The sequence below is a fragment of the Macrobrachium rosenbergii genome, chromosome 40 (assembly GCF_040412425.1).
Source record: "Macrobrachium rosenbergii isolate ZJJX-2024 chromosome 40, ASM4041242v1, whole genome shotgun sequence".
NCBI lineage: Eukaryota > Metazoa > Arthropoda > Malacostraca > Decapoda > Palaemonidae > Macrobrachium > Macrobrachium rosenbergii.
In genome coordinates, this window is record NC_089780.1 from 26280234 (window position 1) to 26296211 (window position 15978).

At 45.7% G+C, this 15978-nt stretch overlaps 1 protein-coding gene across 6 annotated transcripts in view; it reads left to right on the forward strand.

The window, feature by feature from the left end:
- Positions 1–15978, forward strand: part of Pex5 (peroxin 5) — a 91641-nt gene that overhangs the window by 54582 nt on the left and 21081 nt on the right. The window lies entirely within an intron of this gene.

Here is a 15978-nt window from a genome sequence, read left to right on the forward strand (position 1 = left end):
TTGATATTTATTAATAAAATTTATATGTTCAGTTTTGTTTAGATTAGTGTAATTTATTTAAAAGGATCGCCATTTTCATTATTTCTTATGATTGAGATTCAAACCTTCTCAGAAAGGATTACACTGACTTGCACCATTAGGCAAGCTGTACTTCCCTTATGTAGAGAGATCAAAGGTCTCCCACAAAGGAGAATTCTAAAGTGTAAAATTTACCTTGTGTTCTGTAAGGCATTTCTGGACATGATGAGTGTGTTAGTGGGTTATTTATTCTTCATGAACTCAGCCTTAACACTCATAAGAAAATTATATTCCTAACAAACACAATGGAAAAATGTAGGACGGGTTTGGATGTTTTTGCTTAGCTGGATAAATATGCAGACTTATACTTAGTTGTGCATTGGTTATATTTGTACATATAATAGCTAATGTAACCTCATTACGAGTATTTAAGAGAATAGAATTAACTAGAAGAGTTATAATAGTATATGCTGGGTATCCAGAAAACTATGTAATGATAATCCCTAACAGATCCAAAAGGGACGAGCAACTCTTGAGGGACATAATTGGCAGTTGTTCCTACTCGAATACAAACCATCGGTCTTTACATAGAAGTTACCTTCAGCGCAAGCTGGAGCAGGCTATTCTACACAACAAGGTTGTTTGGTGGGAGAGGTGAGGGATACCCTCACTACCTCCCTCCGCTGAGCCTGCTTGAATGTTTGCTGGCTGTTTCTACCTGCACTTCATCCTGGCGTTATTTTTTTATTCCTTTTTGTTGTGCTTGAGTATATTCGATATTTGTATATAAGTGACGTACCAAGCAATTACATAGCTACCATCGCTAGTGTAGGTGACAGGGTTTCGCCCACTTTCGGGACTGATAGGTACAACTTGGCAAAGAGCTTCAATTCGTTTTGTGCCGGCTCCCGACTAACAACAGTGGTTTTGTACAGTCTCATTATCATTTTTTGGATATATTTGTCCAGCTCTTTGGTGAAGTATTCAGGTTTTCCTTGTTTGTGGCGTGCGCCAAATATTTTCCTTAGCTATTTAGCAATTTTGTTAACCATGGTTAAGTTTAATTAGCCAGGATGTGTTGTAGAATGAGATTAGGGGGCAAGACAGTAATATATATAACTTACTTGCTCAGAATGTCAGGACTGGGATGGGAAAAAGTGACTTTGATATCACATTTAGCAAGTTTGGATAGGAATGGAAATAGGAAGGCGGCCCTTAGAGCCGAGAATAAGGCTAGTGTAGCTCCTGTTTCATCTCCTCCTGTGCAAGAGATAGTGCTATTTCTTTTCCTCAAATCCCTGCTTTGTCTCCAATCCTTAGCCCTCCTACTTCGTTACCACATACTCCTTTACCAGGTTCCCGTGCTTCCAATCTCGACACCATTGCCAGCCTCGAATGTAGGTTCGATAAGAAATTTTAATTTTTAGCCAGCATGGTTATGGAATTGGGTGTGCTGTTTAAAGCCTTTATGGAAAGGGCCTCCAATGTTCCCAGTGTCGTAGTGCAGTGCAGAGTGACAGTGTTGTGCATAATGAGGAGGTGGCTACTCATCCCACCAGTGCTCCTAGACGAAGGTCCCTGTCCTGCTCCTCGCACGGGGGAGAAGACATACCCTCCACCGAGCCTGTTGTCCGTTCCCAGGCTGCGGCTGAGCACCACTGGAAAGGCGTCTCAGTGTTGATCGTCTGTCATCGGACTCGGGTGACTTGCCTCCCAACAGGATGTGCCAGCAGCTCCAAGTTATCACCTCTAGGCCTTTGAAGAGGCATTCCACCATGGCAGAGTTCTCCTCTTCCTATTAAGAGGTATAAGGAGACAAGTGCCAGTCCATAACCTTTGTGCAGCTTCACCATTCCAGCTTTGGACAGCCAGAAGTGTATGAGGTTTTCGAGTGCTTGTTCCTAGACGCTCTGATCTTCCTCATAAGTGTCCATCAGCCTCTTCTATTCGGTCTCACGCTTCTGAGCGCCCGTCTCTTTTCAGTCGCATGTCGCTCACTTCGGTGCCACACTCGGCTTCTTCAGTCCGCTCGGCGCCAACCTCGCCACTTCCTCACCCATCTTCGCAGGAGGATTCTTCCTTGGTCCCACTTCATTGTCAGCTGGAGGATGTTATGGGTTTTTTGAAGAAATGATCTTTGTCTTCAAAGAGCAAGGATCCGTCTTTGTTTCCGATTTCATTGGATGAGGAGGAAGCAGAGCATGATTCCACTCCTTTGTCGGCTTACTCCAGCTTACTGAAGTTCTTCCTGGCAAACTTTCATGACTTTTTCAAGCCTGCTTCTGCTGCTTTGCCTGTGTCTACCTTCCTCATGAGGAAACGCTCTTCGTGAAAATTTTGCTAGCCTAACCTATCCTTAAATTATTCAATTATGTGATCCACTCACCTGTTCACGTTGTTCTTTTTACTCTATGCAATCCAGCTTACGACAACAAAAACCACAAACAGACTTACAACTCAACCATTATCGACCTAACCTTCAGAGAGCTCTCTCTACCTTCTTACACCATGCTTTCAACACTCCCGCTCATTGTTTGTTTACATTTTTCTCCCTCCCGCCATTTTCATCCTGTGACGTCACTTCCTATGACGTCACACCAATAACATACTCTTTAAACATAAGGAATGCTATGCTATAAAAACATCTTATAAAATTAAACATGTGCTTTCTTTTTATACATTCTGTAATACCCATACACTTCATCAATGCAGAAAATAAAATAATGACTAACTTATAAAACTAACATACAATCACTTCGGACGCTGCTTGTCTCCCCAAGTTAGTTCTTTCCTCCTCTTCGAATAAATTCCTTCGAGAGGTGGATGAGTGGTTGACCTACAAGAGGGAGCAAGGCAAGCTACCTTTGCCTCCCTCCCTCTAAGCTTCTGAAGAAGAAATACCACTTCTATGCCACCAGAGAGGTGCCTTCATTGTTAGTCTCTGCCTTCTCCCAAGGGAACTTCTCTGGTCTGGTTGATGCTACGCACCAAGCTGCGTTCGCCTCAGCCAAGATTATGCTTTCCTCTCTTGATCTTGTCCATCTCGTAAAGAACTTTTTGGAAGTTTTGCAGATCTTCAGTTTTCTGGACTGGACTGTGGGAGCTTTGGCGAGAAAAAATTAAAGACTGTCTGGACCTTGCCAAAGATTTCGCTTTTGACTGGCTTGGTGTTTTATTGTGTGATGATAAAGCCGTCAGGGATGGTTCCGCTGAACTTGCTTCTCTTTTCTCAATGGGCATCCTCAAGAAATGGAAGTTGTGGTGTTCATTTGCCACAAAGGGAGTAACTACTACACAGAAATCAGCATTCTTGTTTTCTTCCTTAGACAAGACCCATCTCTTCCTTCAGGAGACAATTAAGGAAGTGTTATCAGCCCTGCAGAAGAAATCCACCATGGATCTTTTAGCTCAGTCTGCCAAGTGCCTGAAGGAAGCTCCCTCTGTTTCCAAGTATTTCTTGCCCTTGCAACCGCAGCCCTCGTGTGGAGCAAGTTCAAGACCTCAAGCTAACCTGCGTCCTCCCTCGAGGTCCATCAAGAAGTTTACTTTCAAACCCCCACTAAGAAATGAAGCTTTTGTCCTTCATGCACCCGTTGGAGGCGAGCTGCGACTCTCTTGGGAGGAATGGAGTCGCACAGGAGCAGACCCCTGGGTGGTCCAAGTACTGAGAAGTGGCTACTCCATTCCTTGCAGAGACAGATCTCCCTTGTCCAGGGCATTGATCATCTTGACAACCTACTCGGCAGGGTCCAAGAAGTTTTTGGCTCTTGCTCAAGAGGTAGAGTCCCTGATTCACAAAGGGGCAATAGATGAGGTACTGGATCGTTCTTCAGAGAGGTTTTACAACCGACTCTTTGTAGTCCCCAAGTCATTGGAGGCCCGTCCTGGATGTCAGCGCCCTGAACTTATTCGTAGTACTGGATGTCAGCGCCCTGAACTTATTCGCAATAAAGACGAAATTTTGCATGGAGACTCCCCGCTCTGTCATGTCCTCTCTCCATTAAGGCGACCGGATGGTCTTCCTGGACATGAAGGATGCGTTCTTCCATGTTCCCATCCATCTGTCCTCCAGCAATTTCTGAGATTCATGTTTAGAAGCAAAGTCTTCCAATTTCAGGCCCTTTGTTCAGTCTGTCCATGGCCCCTCAAGTTTTCACCAGGACCCTCACTTCTCTTGAGAATGGCTTCATCCTCTCAGGATCAATATATCCCTCTACTTGGACAATTGGCTTCTCCGCTCCACGTCGAAAGTGCAGTGTGCGGAGGACTTGAAGAAGACTCTACGCCTAACACAGGAGTTAGGCATTTTGATAAACCCTCAGAAGTCACAGTCTCTCTCTCTCTCTCTCTCTCTCTCTCTCTCTGCGTTGGCCTCGGTAGAACAATTTGTGAAGTTGGACAGGCTTCACATGAGGCCCCTACCATTTTACTTGAAAGCAAGCTGGTGCAAAATGACCCACCAAGACTCCTTTGTCTTCCCCATCTCGTCAGAGATCGAGGATCAGAGATCAAGGAGGATCCTCATGGTGTTTGTCAGAAGAAAAGCTTCAAGTAGGAATATCTCTTCTGCTGCTGTACCCCAGCCTAGAGTTTTATTCCAATGCCTCTGATCTAGGTTGGGAAGTCCTTTTAGGGAGCCAAAGGGTCTCGGGAACATGGACTTCGATTTGGAGGTCCTTACATATTAACTTCAAAGAGCTAAAGGCCATTCCCTTGGCCTTCAGTCTGTTGCTCATCTGGTAGCAGGGAAGATTGAAGCACTATGCGGACAACACCATAGCCTTATCTTATGTCTACAAACAAGGGACCACCCACTCCTTCTCTCACTGTGAGACAGCGAAAGACCTCCTCCTCTGGGCGAATCGGTACCAGGTGAAGATTGTTGCTCACTTCATGTGAGGAAAAATGAATGTCCTTGCAGATGAAATGTATCGCTGCAATTAGGTTTTTCCGATGGAGTGGACTCCAGACTCCCTCGTATGCGACGATTTCTGAAAACTGTAAGGCAAAACAGCTGTGGGCCCCTTCGCAACATTAAGAAATTATTGTGTATTTCTCTGTGGCTCTCCAGTCCCGGACCATCTTGCATGGGCGACAGATGCCATGTTGTTGGATTGGACGGGCCTGGATGTTCACGCCTTCCCACCTTCTGATTTGACCAGTGATCCATTGTGGCCCAGGAAGGAATGGCTTCTGGATATGCTTCGCCTGTTAGTGGACTTCCCAAGACTTCTGCCACAAAGACAGTTTCTGCTCAAACATCCACACTTCCTCAGGTCCCAGGCTTCAGACTTCAGACTGTCGGGAGCATCGTCAGAGAGTAAAGGCTTTTTGAAGCAAACTACAGAAGCTTTTGCTAGGTGCAAAGATCTTCTGCTAGCAGGCTCTACCAATCCAAGTGGTTGGTTTTCAGAGGATGGTACCAACAAATAACATCTCATCTTCTGAAACCTCTATAAGCCAGTTAGCTGATTTTTTGCCTTTCCTGAGGACCGATAGGAAGTTGTCTCCCTCTACCTTAAAGGGGTATAGGTCATTGTTCCAGGACCTCAGAGACTTTATCAGATCCTTCGAAACCTCCATTAGAAAGCCTGATTTTTCTCTCCTGGAATTTGGACATTGTTCTGAAGTGGCTTATGAGCTCATCTGTCGAACATCCCAGATCAACCTCTTTTAAGAATCTCACTGGGGAGACACTCTTTCTCGTGGCATTAGCGATCACAAAAATGCGTTAGCAAGCGGTAAGCCTTTGACATGAGAGTAGGTTTTGCAAGTGGAAATTCTCTCTCTCTCTCTCTATGTGCCTTCTTTCTTCCATAGAAGTTTGATTACAGAAGTGCATTCTCAAGTTCAGGAAGATGTTTTATCTTCCCCTATGGTCAAAGCTCATGAGGTTCGAGCTGTTGCTCTCAGCCAGGAGTGTCCCACTTTTTCAACTCACTTGGCACCCGCCTCGTCAATCTTAACGTGCTCAACCATTTGGCGCCAACTGCCAGGCGCTTGGTACCAACTGTGGAGAGTTCAAAGCCAGTACTTGGGCGCTATACGTCAACAGTGGGGCTCTTGGCACCAAATTTCAGGTGCTCGGCACCAACTTCCGGGATCCATGGCTGGCATAGTTGAAAAAGGAAGCATAGAGGGCTTTGTCCCTCTTCTCTCCCTTCGCCTTATTGTAAGGTTGTTGAGTTTAAGGGAAGCCTGGTGGTAAATGTACCTGGAGTACCCACCAGTTTTATTGGTTGGGTTAGTGGTTTATATTTTGGTTGTATGTGACAGCGTTGTGTTTAGTCTGGTCTATGCCCAGGAGAAGGGCTGTCAGCCATCGGTGAACTTCCATGGCTGCAAAGTACCCACTAAAATAGAGGCGACCCTTGGCCAGTACTGCCACATCCTCTACAGGCTAAGATGAACGCCGACCAGAGGTGGTACCCGCCTAAAGGAGCTTTCTTACCAGTTAAGGTACAGCAAGCATTGACCCAGTGTTAGCAACCTCTCTAGTTGAAAGTCATTATCTTTCTTAATGTTTTGGATTAGAACACGTCCATGATTCCCACCTCCTCGCAATGTGGAATCAGCTGTATAATTGCTTGGTAAATCACTTATATAAAAATGATATTTTTATGATAAAATAAAGTTTTATATATACTTACCAAGCAATTACATAATCAGAGCCCACCCTCCTCCCCACAGTGGACGTTTGGGCATCAAACGAATTGATGCTCTTTGCTGAGTTGTACCTATCAGTCCTGAAAGTGGGCGGGGACCCTGTCACCTACACTAGCGATGGTAGCACCACCGCAAAAATTTTAATTCTTAAGACCGCTGTGTGGAAAGCTAGTAGCTATGTATTGCTTTGTAAGTATATATATAAACCTTTATTTTATCATAAAAATGTCATATTGTTATAATTCATGGGTATCACGCAAACCCAAGAATCATTTAAGTCTTGCCTGGGTGTGGAGAGCGACGTTGCAATTGCGTTCTTTCACCCTTCAAAGTAGACCTGCACACCGTTTGCACCAAATGCTGCAAATGTGTGTTCGATGACTGATACTTGCTCCGAGTTTTGTAATTGGTCCCCGGAGCAATGGATGAGGTTTGCTGGAAAGAGAATTCCAGGGCTTCTCACCGTCCTCGGAAGGGTACAGTAAACCCCCTGTATTCGCGGTCTCACGATTCGCGGATTTCTCTATGGAACATATATACACATTATTTGCTGAAAATTCGCCCATTCGCGGTATATTTCACTGAGAAGTATTCACTAATTACTGTATTTTCATGTCATTTTCATGACTAACTAAATGCACTTTTTGTGATAAAACTATTAAAATACTCAGGTACCTAGGTAGTGCTCAAGTTTCAATAATTCGATTTTGCGATTTGGTAAGCAATTAATACCGATACGACAATATTTATAAAATATTTTTAAATTTCACGCAGGCACAGGCAGCAGCGTACAGTCAGCCAGTGAGAGAGACCAAATTACAATAGACCAACTTTTCCTCCATCTGTTTATCCCATCTTCTAGTTATAAAAGTAAAAGAGATTGACAAAAGCATTGTTGGTAACATTATACTCTTGCTTTAAAAAACCGAATAAGAAACTGTTGTTTTGCTTATAACCAAATTGGATAACAACAGCTGTTTTGCTTGTATTTCAACCATCGTACGGGAGTATACAATTACAGTAAACCCCCCACATTCACGGTCTTACAATTCGCGGACTCACCTATTCGCAGATGTCTCTGTGGAATGTATATACAGTACACATTCGCGGAAAATTCGCCACTCACGGTATATTCTTCACTAAGAAATATTCACTAATTATTGCATTTTAACATCGTTTTCATGGCTAAATGCACTTTTTGTGATAAAACTATTAAAATACTCAAGTATAAGCAGTTTTAGAGTTTTTTTGTGTTTGAACCATCAAAATAGGCAGTTCTAAGTGTTTTTACAGGGGTTTTAAGTATTTGCAGATTTTAGCTATTCACGGTGGGTGTGGTACACATCCCCCACGAATACGGGGGGTTTACTGTGCCATAGTTATAGTACAAATGAGGTTAACTAGAATAGGGCTGATATATTTTTTTCATTATACCCTTATTCGCTATGGATAAGAGATCGGCAAGGGAATATACTGCTAAATTTAAGCTGCAAGTTGTACTGAAGCTGAGAAAACAATGTTCAAACTGCTGATGACTATAAATTATTGTGCAGCGGCAACATGGATGAAACTCAACCGTACTTAAAAGTGGAGAGAAATTATTTTAATCAAAACTACTGGGCATGAAAGAACACATATTACTGCTATTTTTACACCGATAAAAGATAAATACGTAATTTCACAACGAGACGTATTTAATTTATATTCGACTTAAAAACACTTCGTATAAAGATAAATAACCTTGCCCCATATCAATAAAGTATCTAGAGATTTATTTATGCTAAATAGAAGCAAGAAAGCACTCTGAACTGAGTTAAATACAGCGAAATAAACTTACCGCGTAATCGATTTCCAAACCACAACATTGATCACAATTTATAATACAAAAGCAATATAAGAATATATACAATATTATTGGATACAGTGAACTAAAGCATAACATTTTAAAAGATCCATGGAAAAGATGCATATTTGTTAAGCTGATGTTTGTATAATAGGATATGTGAATATAGAGTACAGTATAATGTAGGCTAGGCTACCGTTTATGTATACAATATACCATAGTGTAGGCTAAGCTAATTCTTGTTTTGTTATTCAGTTTCTCTTTGTATGGAATTATCATAAGTCACTCTGCATGAACCTCCAGAATTAGCTGATATTAATAATTACTATACCATGTATGTATAGAATATACTTGATAGTGTAGGCTAGACTACCATATATGTATACAGGGTACTGAATACCCTAGTATAGGCTAGACTATATTTGAGATACCTTTTTTACCAACAAACAATGGGTTTTTTGGAACCTAACCGTATCATAAGTAGGATAATACCTGTATAAGCATTTTTAGTTTTTTTGTGTGTGTTTGAACTATCAAAATAAGAAGTTAAGTGTTTTTAGAAGGGTTCAGGGTTCTAAGTATTCACAGGGGGATGTGGTACTGTATTCTCTTCCGAGGACGTCAGGTAGCTCCTCCTTTCTTCCCATGCAATCCCATTATGCTGCTTCTTCATCGAGGAGGGAAATTACTCCTCCACATTCCCCTGGTGCTTTGGAAATGGGGGCTCGTATGGAGGAGTGGGGACCTGTATCTCTCTCTCTCGAGGGCTTCCTCCATTCACAAAGGAGGGGAGCACTCTTCCCCTGGGCAAAACGGGGCAGCCTCTGAAATTTCATCTTTTTCAGGTTTGGGGAAGATTGGGAAGACTAGGTTTTCCAGGGGAACCATCAGTGTGGGACTGGATTGCGCACCTCAAGGCCTACAACCAGCCTCCCGTCAGTGCATCCTGTCCCATTAACATCGATGCGTCCTCTGATGTTTCCCGATGCTGAGGACCTTCTGGCCGAGTTAATGAAGAGATACAAACGTGAGAGGATGTTGAGGAAGAGACCCTGTTCCCCTCGTCATCATCAGTGTCTTCTTCTCCATCTGCTCTCATCTTCTCCCCTTCTTCTTCCGAGGATCCCGTTGGTGGACAGACCCGAAGAAGAAGGCGATGGTTCTAGACTGTGAGAAGCCCCCTTCTCCTTCTGAGGGTCCTGTTAGGCGGACAGACCCGAAGAAGAGAAGGGCAGCAGCTCTAGTCCATGAGGGAGCTGGTCAGCTCTCTCACGGCATGTCTTCTTCTACGGAAGAAACACAAAGATCACTCTGTCTCTCCCCCCGTCCCAGGACAGGGGACCCATGTCTCGGGTGTCCCCAGACATCTGAGGCGTGGAATACGACTCTCCCCTGTCCCAGGACGTGGGACCCGCGTCTTGGGTCTCTTTTGACACCTGAGGCATGGAAGGTACCTTGCCCCTGTCCCAGGACAGGGGACCTGCGTCTCGGGTCTCTCTGGACACCTGAGGCGCAGAATGCACTTTTCCCATTCCAGGATGGGGGACCCACATCTCGGGGGCCCTTGGGCATCTGAGACGTGAAAGCAACTGCCTTGGGAGCAGTTGTCACAGCTTACACCCAGGGTATCAATACCAGAGGCCCCCATCCCAGGACGGGGACCCGCATCTCAGGTGTCCCCGGACATCCGAGGTGCAGATTACATATCTCCCGTCTCAGGACGGGACCCATGTCACTGATCTCTCTGGACACCTGAGATGCATAAGGTGCCTTGCCCTTGTCCCAGGACAGGGAATCCGCATCTGGTATCTCTCTGGACACCTGAGACACGCAAGGTGCCTTGCCCCTGTCCCAGAACAGGGGATCGTGTATCGGGTCTCTCTGGACATCCGGATGCGGAACGCACTTTTCCCGTCCCGGGACGAAGGACCCATATCTTGGAGGTCCTCAGACATCCGAGACATGGAGCAGCGCACCCTGGGAATAGCTGTGACACGGCTGACTGCCAGGGCACCGATACCAGACATCCCTCATGCCTGGTAAAGAACCTTCTTATGTACAAGAACCCCGGTAAAGAACCTTCTTATGTACAAGAACCCCAAGGTTCCGACCTGGAGGCTCATTCCCATCACAGTAGCAAGTCGTCTGTGGCACATTCCCGTGCCCCAGCTGGTCCGCGCACATGGGTCTGCTCAACCTTTGCCCCCGAAAGCTTCTTACGCCTGGGCTGCAATGGACCTGCGCTGTTACAGTAACCGATCGCGGTTCCCAGACCGAGACAAGGCCTACAGGGAGACTGTGGATGTGCAATGTGCAGACGCTGCTCCCACCTTCAAGTCCCCGACCCAGGTTGTGGCTTCCACGAGCCGCACCTTGGAGGATCGGGTCTCGAGTCAGTGACACTGACCAAAGGGTTCACACTCCTGACAGAAAAAGTCCAGCACATCATTTGGACAGACCATGCTCTCATTCAATACGGCGCGATCGTTCTCCCAGGGCCAGTTCCCGCTCACTTTCGTGTGAGCGAATCTACTCTCCTCAGGATAGCGTTTGCGATGGCATGTGTTCTCTCCCAGGGACAACCCCCTTTTACCTTAGCGTGAGGGGAGCTCTGCCAAACCTGTATATCGATTGTCACCATGTTTGGACTGTCCCTCACGGTCTTCCTCTCCTGCCGAGGCTGCGGCCTCCAGCAAATCAACGAAGGGTGTTAGGCCCTCTCACCTGTTCCTTCAACCTCCTGGGACTATACAGGTGCTTAGGTGTCAGAGAGGGCTCATGGGGGTTCTAACAAGGGTCTCTCACTTAGAGAGAGTAACTCAGGAGGACCACGACTTGGAAGGGCCTGAAAGTCCTCTTCCCAAGGATGAGAATAACCTCGAGCTGCATGTTCCTACATCCAGATTGTTAGATTCGTTCAGTACAACAATCTTGGGGACGAGAGCTTGGCTGCCAATGAAGTCTTCCTTCGGCCGAGCCCCACAGGGAATCTTTACCATTGATAGTGCTACCATGGTCGAAGCTTGCATAATCAGTCCTGGGTCAGGTGAGTTCTCTCATCTCTGAAAAGGAGAACTCACTTCATTCCAGCCGCTTGTTTAAGCTGCTTCCTCCACCACTCCCTCATCAGAGGAAATCTTACAAGCCCTCAGAGAGGTCAATCCTGACTGCACAGATCCAGGTCTGTCGCTAGAGCAACTCCATGCAGAAAACACCACCTTCTCACATTAGGAGTCAGCGAAGAGCAGTCTCTTGGATCAACCATTGGTCTACAACAGTAGCCGAGGTTATCACTTCCTTGTTGTCACTCCCCAATGAGGAAATGGCTAGCCTTATTACAGTAGTCTGTTCCTGTCTGGAAGTAAGGCCATTACTTACCTAGCCCACCAGACAGCTAACCTATGGACAAACTTGATTCTTAAGAGACAAGATGCAACTCTGTCGAGTTCTGAAGTTTGTAAGTCCCAAATCAGTCTTAATCTTGAGGAACTTACCTTTGTTGGGTTCCACTTCTCTCTTGACAGAGAGCAAGCAGATGTTGCGTTGGATCGTCGAAGGGTTGATCATAACAACTACCTCATCCACCGTGCAGTGGCAAAGACCTCAGGGCCTTCGCGTGCCACTGCATCCCGACCTTCAGGTGCAAAGCAGCAGCCCTTTCAGTCCTTGGCCCACCCAGGGAGAAGAGGTAGGGGGAAGAAGGGAGGAGGACACTAGGGGCAGCATTCCTCTCCACATGCTGCCAGTAGTGGGTAGGTGCCTGTCAAGCCATTGGGCAACATGGCAGCGACACGGAGCGGAGTCCTGGGTATTGAATGTCCATCTGCAGACATGAGTTCCTGGCTTGCCAAAGGACCTTGCACTACAGAACAAGGTAAAGGCAATTCTGATTAAGGGCGCTGTGGAAGTTGTGACAGACCAATATCTCCGGGCTTTTACAGCATGATCTTTCTTGTAGAAAAAGTATCAGAGGGATGGAGACTGGTCATAGACCTATCAGCCTTGAACCGGTTCGTTTGCTAGACTCGATTCAAAATGGAAACAACTCGGTCATTGCTGGCAACTGTCAGTTAGTCCGACTTCATGTTTACAATGGATCTGCAGGATGCATATTTCCAGATACCTGTCCATCAGTCCTGCAAGTACCTCCGCTTTATCCTCAACGGGACAGTTTATCAGTTCAGGGCACTTTGCTTCGGACTATCAACTGCTCTCCAGGTGTTCACGAGAATGTTCACCCTTGTTTCAACTTGGGCCATTCGCACGAGATACGTCTTCTGAGATATCTCAACGATTGGCTAATTCTGACTAACTCTCGTTTGAAGTTGCTTCAGGACAGAAATCGCCACCTCGAATTTTGTCACAACCTAGACATTGCGATAAATCTCAAGAAGTCAGACCTCATACCCAAGCAGAGGATAAGTACCTGGGCATATGCTGATAGATATGCCAGCAGTGAGAGTCTTTCCTCAGGCTCCTGCATCAGCAAGTCTAAGGAGACAGCGCAGTTATTTCTGTCCCGACAGGAACAACCAGCTCGAATGTGGCAAGTCATTCTCGGTCACCTGTCGTCTTTGGAGTAACTTGTCCCTCATGGGTGACCTCACCTTTGCTTCTTCCAGTGAAGAATGAAGGAGTCTCAAGCAAGGGATCCACCATCCTTCCCGTTCCTCTCTTGAGAGAAGTGAGACAGAACCTAGCCTGGTGGCTAGACGACAGGAACCTAGTAATATGAGTCCAGCTTCACACATCCCCTCCCTAGATGCTTTTGTTTTCGGACGTCTCGGGAGGGATGAGGCGCACACCTGGAGGAGTTACTAATCTCAGGTGTGTGGAATCAGAGCAACAAACACTTGCACATCAACATCTTGGAGCTCAAGGCAGCCTTCCTAGCTCTCCATGAGTTCCAGGATCAAGTAATGGGGCACTGTGTGGTACTCATGAGCAACAACACCACAGTAGTGGCATACTTCATTAAGCAAGAACTATTGTCACTTCAGCTTCATCAGTTGACGGTGCAAGTGCATGAGAAGGCAAGAACACACTCAGTGCAGTTGTCATTCAGATATGACCCAGGCAAAAGAATGTGGTGGCAGACAAACTCGGCCACCAGGGTCAAGTGATAGGGACAGGACGGTCCCTACACCCAGATGTCGTGGAAAGATTATTCTTGGGGACTACCTCTTTGTAACCTGGCACAACAGGAAGTTACCGGTGTTTGCTCAGTCGTCCCGGACCCTTGGGTTGAAGCGGATGACACCTTTCAGCACCTATGGAACAATCTCGATGTACACTTTTCCTCCATTCTGTCTTATTTGTCAAGTGATCAACAGGGTAATGATCACCACAAATCTCAGAATGACCCTGGTGGCTCCCAAATGGCCGCATGCCAAGTGGTATCCAGACCTGCTGGCTCTGCTATCCATTCAGAGCTACTGTTCATCAGGTAGCAGACTTTCTCATCTTCCTTTGCCAAAAATACCATCTCTCTTTCTCAGCAATTTAAGGCTACAGAGCCACCCTGGGCTTAGTCCTATGCCTGAAAGTCATAGATCTCTCTTCCTCATGGGAGATGTCCATGCTGATGAGGAGCTTCAAAAAGTCTTGCTCTCCCAGAGAACTCAGGCCCCCTGAATGGGATGGGACTCACGTCCGTCAAAGCCTGACTAGCACACCTTATGAGCCTCTACAAGGGTCATCAGACAGGGATCTGACCCTCAAGACTGTATCTTTGCCTGCCCTAGCATCGGCGAAGAGAGTAGGAAAATGTCATGGTCTTTTCTATATAATGTTAAGCACTCAAGGGGATGGGGATCTGTTTCGTTTGATTTTACACCAGAATTCATAGCGAAGACTCAAGAGTTCATTGGTTCCTGACACCAGATTTGAGTCCTAATCAGAAGAGATACTACTTTGTTCAGTTGGGGTGTTGGCACTACCTTAAAAGGACTCGGTAACTGAGGCCTGAGTGTCGACTTTTTGTTAGTGCTGGCAAGACCAAGAAAGAGGTGTCCAAGAACACAATGTCTTTCTGGCTTCGTGAGACTGTCAAGCAGGCATGCTCAACATCAAATGAGGAGGACTCAAATAAGCTCCGGCCCAGAGCTCACAAAGTTAGGGGCGTTGCGCCCTCCCTCACGTTCAGGAAGAACCAGTTGGTATATCAGGTGCTGAGAGCAGGAGTGTGGTCATGTCAGATGACATTCGCCTCCTTTTACCTGAGGGACATTGCCCATAGGCCCTTGGACTCCTTTTCCATGGGTTCTGTGGAGGTTGATCAACAAGTGGTGTAGCTCATCCAGTTCCCCTGGCAGGACAGGTAGCATCTAGTGTAAGATGTTTGGTAATAGAAGTGAAAGTAAGTGTGTGTGTGTGTTGGGGCTCCTTTTCTCCTTCTGGTACCTTTCCTCCTGCAGGCAGAGGATAGGTCATCAAACCATCATATGCTGGACAGACACAGATGCAGGTGAATGTTCAGCCATTCTGTTTTTTCATGGTTATAATCAAATAGAAGCAAATCCTGACCTCTGTCTAGCAAGGGGAGAGAGGGCTGGGCAATAAAACTAACCCGTTCCTTATCTTAGCTTTATTGCCTCCTTATTCTTCCAAGCCTTTTTCGGAGTAATGTTGCTTTCACACCCATTACCTTGAGAAGCCCAGAAGTCTGACAGCCGAGCACACTCCTGTTCCCCTGATCAAAGGCATGGGACTGCTTCCTCTGCTCGACATTGCACAACTAGGAAAAAGTCCTAGGTGAGGCAAACCTCCAGTTGGTTAGGAAGTCTACTCAGATTCTCCCACCAAGAAGGAAGTCTTCCCATGTAAGGACCGATGGTTTGTATTCGTTTAGGAACAAATGACAAATTTTGAAAGTAATTTGTATTTTTCCTAACATACAAACCTGAGATCTTTACATAAACTGCCCACCTCTAGCCACCCCACATTCTGCTTACCTGGGCTATAAGGCAAATGGATTCGCGACTCAGCAAAGGGAGGTGGTGAGGGTACCCCTCACCTCTCCCACTGGTAGTTCAACTACTGAACAGCCTTGTGTAGAATAGCCTGTTCCAGTTTGCGCTGAAGGTAATTCCTATGTAAAGACCTCAGGTTTGTATGTTATTGTATGTTAGGAAAAATACAAATTACTTTCAAAATTTGTCATTTTTAACCTTAGCATAAGGATCAGTACACCAATAAAGGATACTCTACTCTAAGCTTTTTTCATTTCCTGTCATGCGCCATCTTAAAGTAAGGAGGCAGATGCAGTGCAACTGTTTCATATTCCCAACACTACAGGAATCACTTGGCTAATCCACACACAGTTCTCAATTCTTCACACCCTGAGCTCTCCTTGCTGATTATTAGTTATCACATTAAGTACATCTGCCAGAATCTTTTTCAAGGTTTTACTTTCATGGTTATTTCATAAATGCTTGAGGGAAGGGATCTTA